General features: G+C 32.2%; 1 non-coding gene across 1 annotated transcript; it reads right to left on the bottom strand.

The window, feature by feature from the left end:
• Positions 1 to 2990: 2990 nt before the first annotated feature.
• On the bottom strand, positions 2991 to 3062 carry Smp_tRNA_00354_Pseudo_CGA.1.1. Its single transcript has one exon. It is a non-coding gene (tRNA).
• Between the last annotated feature and the right edge of the window lie 3691 nt (positions 3063 to 6753).

Genomic DNA, 6753 nt, shown 5'->3' with positions numbered 1-6753 from the left:
TAAACTCTGCCCTGTGAGTTGAAGGAATAATTATGACGTCTCGTGATGAAAGCTGAGTTCCTTCAGAAGTCATGAGGCCGATGCACCATTGTCTAGTCTAGAAGCCTAATGAATATGCTACAATCTAATCAACAAAGTTTGATCAGTATTATGGTGTGAAAATATGACACTGTTTACTAGTGGAAAATGAATTCGTATACCTGAATCCATCTCGTTTCGAAAATCTTGCATTTCACGTATTACTTTAACATGTAGATAGAAGATTCATTTGGTTATCTTTAGAAAAGGAAATAAACTAAGCGAAGGTTTTAAAAATTTAATAAAATTCATTGATAAGTTTTAGTAGTTGCTTAATTTTTCCAGAATTTTCACAGTTTTTTTTTACTAAATTTATTGATCAAAGCATTTTTTTAAATACACTATGTATAATATTTACCCGAAAAAGTCAAGTTCATTTTTTCCCATAATTCATCATTTTTGTGGTCAGTTTAATTCCCATGCCATTTACTTTATCAAATGCATACAGACAAACAATTGCAAATGATACTTACAAGCATACAATTGTATGAAAATTTCACTTGAGATATCAGACTTTAATTTATATTTAGTAAGAGCTATAGAATGAAACCAAATTATTTGTCTAATGTGGTTTATTTGTACCTGACGAAACTATTTTATTGTAGTGAAGACACCGTATTGATTAGATTTACTCACTATAAACATGGAGTTTAATGAACAGTTATATACTTATTGAATTAATATTATAGTTTGTATCACCAAGCGATCAAAGTTACTCAAATACTGAAAGACAAGATGGTTGTTTCGTCCTAGGTTGGGACTCTATCAGTATGCATTCACAACTCTTTTGGAGGCCGAACATAAGACCACCGGGTATCGCAGTGAATTCATTGACTGTAGACCACTGAGTCAGCAAATGATGATCCACATGTCCTATTTTGGTCATCAGGCCAAAGGCCCTGTGGGTCTTAGGTCCGATGCCTTCTGGAGTCTCCAATCTTCACTACTGAAGAGTTTCACAACGAGACCAAATGACTAACTACGGTTTTCTCGTCATTAATGGTTATGTAAATAGAATTAGTTTATAGTGTTGGCAATGAAATTCAGTAACTTCCCGAAACTTCTATAGTATTAACTGATACCATGTTTACAAGATGTTTTTATATTATCTTATAGGAAATTCAGCCTAACATAGTTTAGTTCTTATCAGTGAAACAAAGTACGATTACATAATATTATTTATGTTATTATTTTGAAAGTAATGGAATGAAAGGTCAAAAATTTCCTGCTCAAAAATGCAGTTCCTGTTGCGATGAGCTCCTGTCTTTAAAAGAAGTACATCCAAAAGAAACTGGAAAACTGTGTTGAAAAATGAAGAACACAATACATCATATCAGAAGACATAGGAGATGAACCCTTACTAAGAAAATAATACTAGATATTTCAAACTAACATATATGTTAACGAAATGCCCCCTTTTTAAAGGAATTTCACTTTCATTCTAGTTAACTGTTATTTAATTGTGGATATTTCTGAAATTTCTAACCTTTCATATTTCATAAGTTTGTGTTTTATTGCGATAAAGTGTACAAAATATGCCAACAATGATGACCTCAGCACTATAAATAACAATAAAGAAAACTTCATATTATACCAGAACAGGTTTGCAGGTCATGCTTGCAAGTAAATTGATATCAGTTCCTTTTCAAGCAGAAATATCATGAAATTGCTCAGTTGATTTGCAAAGAACTGAAACAAAAATAAATGTATGTAGAGTAAATGCTTTCGTATTATTCTTTCACTGTTAATAAATTCTCCTTTTAATCATAAATCACCAGTTTCTATGAGACCTGAAGTTTGTACCGATTATGTTGTTCAGAAGAACAATGAACGCACTACGACTAAACCATCCAGCTCAGAGAACAAAACTGCACCTAAAACATTTGGTCATTCTACAGTCACAAGTAACCACATGAATACCGTTTAGTTTCTGTAGCTGAACTTGTCTTGACAGTGAAGTCTCAACATCTTGACTTTTTTCAGCAAGTTTAGAAACCAGATAGAATATCAGCATCAGAAGAATTAGGCGTACCAGGCTTAGTGCATATAGGTCTCTTCCCTTTTATTCAGTATAACGTTTTTTTAACAAATAGGCGGTGTTAAGTCGCCATGCTGTTGAACGGTGAATATGTCAAGAAATTCGTATTTATCCACTTCTCCCTATGAATTTATCACATTTATTTAAATATTGACACACTAAATCATTCAATATATATTTTCTAGTCGACCGTTTACTTGATGAATCCGCGTACGTCAAAATTTCATCTACATTTACTGTCATTCTGGAGAAACAATTACACATTATAGTTTGTTATTCAATATTTTATAGTACGGTTTATAATAGACAATAACTTTGTATTGGTTAATCACTTTTTCACTTGTAGTTATTATAAAATACTTGTGCAATAACTAACAAATTAACTACTCATCTAAATATAGAATATTGTTCAATATTCGCAAATCAAATAGATAGATTTACTAAAGAAAACAACATTGGATTCCGGCTCAGTGATCTAGTGGTCCTGAGTTCAAATCTCGCGAGGCAAGATCGTGGATCCGCGCTTCTGAGGAGTCCCACAATAGGATGAAACGGCTGTCCAGTGCTTCCAGATTTTTCCATAGTGGTCTAGCTTCAATTAACTCATGAATTCAACTATAAAAAACACATGATATCAATCTTTTACTGATATTCTCCAAGTGGATATATTGATTAGAATCAATCCCCATGCTACAAATCAATTTTATTTCAACACTTATTAATTAATTATCAGAAGGGGTTTTGTGGAGATTTAGTATTTTTCATAGTTGAAAGCATGAGTCAATTGAAGCTAGACCACCATGGAAAACCTGGAAACACTGTACGGCCAACTCGTCCTATTATGGGACTCCTCAGCAGTGCGCATCCACGAACCCACTCTCGTGAGATTCGAACTCAGGACCTACCAGTCTCGAGCCGAAGCCCTTAACCGATAGACCACTGAGCTGGCATCCAATGGTGTTAATGTCTAACTTCAACTGATCCACGAAGTTGAGCAACCATTCACCAATTGTCTGCAGTGAGTTCCTATCTCACAACAGACGTAGTTTTGAACTCCACTGGTCACTGCTTCTCACTAAAGCTTCTAGAAATACTTCTCGAAGTCACTAGTGAGCACATGATTATATTAATTATCAGAAGGGGTTTTGTGGAGATTTAGTATTTTTCATAGTTGAAAGCGTGAGTCAATTGAAGCTAGACCACCATGGAAAACGCGAGAGCGGGTTCGTGGATGCGCACTGCTGAGGAGTCCCATAATAGGACGAAACGGCCATCCAGTGTTTCCAGGTTTTCCATGGTGGTCTTATTTTCAATTGACTCACGCTTTCAACTTATTAATTACAAAATTAAAAATGAATGATCATTTTTTTCTAATTGTGAACAATAAAATTAATTCCTTAATTGAATTAAAATTAAAACAAGATTTCCTAAAGTAATTTGTAATTCACTAAGGAAAAAAAGGAAGACAATCAATTAAGTGACTTAGACAACAACAACAACAAAAAATAAATAAAAATCCAGAAACTGATGAAAAATCATTCAATGATTAAGTGTGATAGTGAAAAAGTTAACTTAATCATTAGTTTACATTAATTATTCATGTGAATGCCAATTGTTTATGCCAATATATTTGAACAAAGAAATAGAAATGAAATTTATAGAATAAGAAAATTAATTCACTACTATAATTTAAGATCAGCTACAAACGATCTAAACTATAATTTTTAAAAAAAGAATAGTAGAATGATTACTATCAATACAGTTGTACATCTTTTGGTTAATGAAGTTGTGATTTATATATGCTTAATTGAACAGATTAGGGAAGAAAACAATTTTACGTTAACGAATACAGTAATTGAGATTGTGGACAACTTTTGTATGTTTAAAATGAAGATATTTAAAGGTAGTAATGAAGTGTAATACTGGACATATCACTCCAAAAGACTCGTCTTTTAAAGTGATCTATAGAGTCAAAGGAACCGAATCAAAGGGGGTTGGATTCAATGGTTTATGCACCGCTGAGGCATTGGCAATCCATGAACTCAAGCCTGAACTTTGTGTGCGGAAACTATTTGTCCAACCTATCACTCTTCCTTGTCCCTAATTCCCTTATTCGGTATGTTTCTGGTTGTTTTTTTTTCTTTTTTCTTTTCTGCACTTTTGTTTGATTGTTATAGGTTTTTTGTTTTTTTAATTATTGTTTTACATTTTAAACTCTAATCAGTCATTATTATTATTATTACCTTACACAAGTTTTCTTGTTTATTATTCAGTCTATTATTATGACCTTTGTGTTTGTCGCTTTTTCTTCATATCTGTCAATTGGACTATTATCTGACCCATAAATTATTTTCTTCCTTACCCCTTGATTAGTACGTAACCTCATTTGTTATATTTATTGTCGAATCAATTTATAATGTAATGTTTCCAAACTTCCTGTAGACATATATTTTTTATAATCACTATAAATACGAATGTACAGCTTAAGTAAATAATTTCGTCGAAAAGAAAAGATTTTCTTCGCTGAATTCTCTTTTTCTTATCTATAAGCTTTAATTTATTACAGCTCGTCATGTTTTCATTGATAAAATTTTCAGTCAGGAAAGTTATGGTATAGGTTTATGAATTAGCATACCAATCTTACTGACATTTTGACTCTGAAAGTATAATTTAAATAGATGAGATAACACTACAGTTTTAGACATGTTCCGTTTTTCCTACCTGATAAATCACATCTGAACTTATATATTTCTCAAAATATTCTGAAAATTCTCCATGTATTTATTGTTTGATTGAAGATTTCACGAATCTTTTGATTGGTAGAATATGTAGATGTTTCTTTTTATTTTCTGGAAAAACCAAAGATAAATCTCTGTGTTCAAATGTAGAGCTCATCTTTATTAAGTTAGTTAATTCGTATATTTAAAAATAAAATATGGCTTCTTTTTACGTTCAGTTGTCGATAGCTTTTAACTCGAAATAATATGATAAATTATTGAGATTATAATCTTAACGTTGATTAAATCAAGTTCTAGTAACGTTTAGGAGTAAATTTGCGAGTCAATCCAAACTAGACTACCATCGAAAACCTAAAGGCATTGAACGTCCGTTTTATCCTGGTATGTGACTCTTCAGTAGTTCTCACCCTCAATCATGCACGCGGGACTCGAACTCGGGACCTTCGGTTTTGATCTTGAATAGATAGATTAGTAAATCATTATTTTAAAATTCAAAGTGCTATATATCAGTCTATATTTCTTAAAACTAAATTCGTATACTTTTGTACGTTCTTTTCTTCATAGTCCGAATCTTTATTATTATAATAAGAAATTGTTCCAAGTTAATATTTTCTTTACAAACAATGCAACATGTTATAATCAGCAGTTTATATTTGATATCATTTATACTCAATTCTCATTTACTAGCAAAATTATATTCTTACTGAAGAAGTATACCCATCTATGTGGACTGACTTAAAATAATGTGATCAGTAATATTCTTGTAACTTTTGTGAAAGAATTTTGAATGTGTACTGCAGGGGATTTTTGAAGACACCTGAATCTTATTAATTTAATCAGACAATAATCGAAAACTAAGAAGTACTAGACAGCTGTTTCGTCCTCGTCTAAGACAACTTCATGGTGAATATTCGCAACCCCATCACCGCAGACCAGACTCAGAACCTTCAAGTTTCATTGTGAGTGCTTAACCCCTAGAGTATTGACTCATGATTGAATGGTTTACATATTCAGCTCTGTCCAGTTCGCGTTATTGAGCAAACGATGTTGTTGATGGAGTCCAACCACATCGACTATAATGCAGTTACCGACCAATGATAATGGGATACAGTTGCTTAAATAACGTGAATTGATTAAAGTTAAACATGTAAACCATCGGCTGCTTCTTAAATGGTCTAGAGGTTAAGCATGCGCCTCAGTACCCTAGATTTCTGGGTTCATCTCTCGATGAGATTACAAATGTATACTACAGAGAAGTCTCATGCTAGGACAAAACAGCTGTACATTACCTCCTGGTTTTCAATAATTGTTTTACTTAGATCACTTCGTAATGTTTAATTTTGCATATACTTACACATCCAATCTAACGAACCATGGAATATTATTAATAATCTATCTGACGATTATCAAAAATAAACATTCATTTACTTTTTTGTTTGTGAATTCTATTGTTTTATTTATTACTTACACTAGAACAGATGTTTTTTGTTATTTTTGTGGAAACCTACAATAAACATGAAATAGCCAAACATTTTTTCTTAGTCAATAAGTCAAGGATGTAATTGTTTTATTTATTTGTTGTATTTGGAATGTGTATAATGGATAAATGAAAAATAAACAAATAACTGGACAGATGGATCAAACAATTGTGAAATAGAAAATACTAGAAAACTTTATGAGTTAAGATCAAACACTACATTTTTCCCCTAGTGACACAAAAAATAGAAAGTTTCAGTTTTAAATCTTATGTCGATTCAATGTTCAATAAAGAGTATTGATTGAATTGTCAAAATAAACAGAAATTTAAGCAAAGAGGGATAGTGGCTAGCAGTGGAATCGAGGAAGCGCGTTCCGTCCTATACGGGACTCGTCCGCTAGATGTACCTGCATCTCTGAGTT

The sequence above is a fragment of the Schistosoma mansoni genome, chromosome 4, assembly GCF_000237925.1.
Source record: "Schistosoma mansoni strain Puerto Rico chromosome 4, complete genome".
NCBI lineage: Eukaryota > Metazoa > Platyhelminthes > Trematoda > Strigeidida > Schistosomatidae > Schistosoma > Schistosoma mansoni.
Note: the sequence above shows the minus strand (reverse complement) of the source record. Positions and strands in the feature narration are given on the sequence as shown.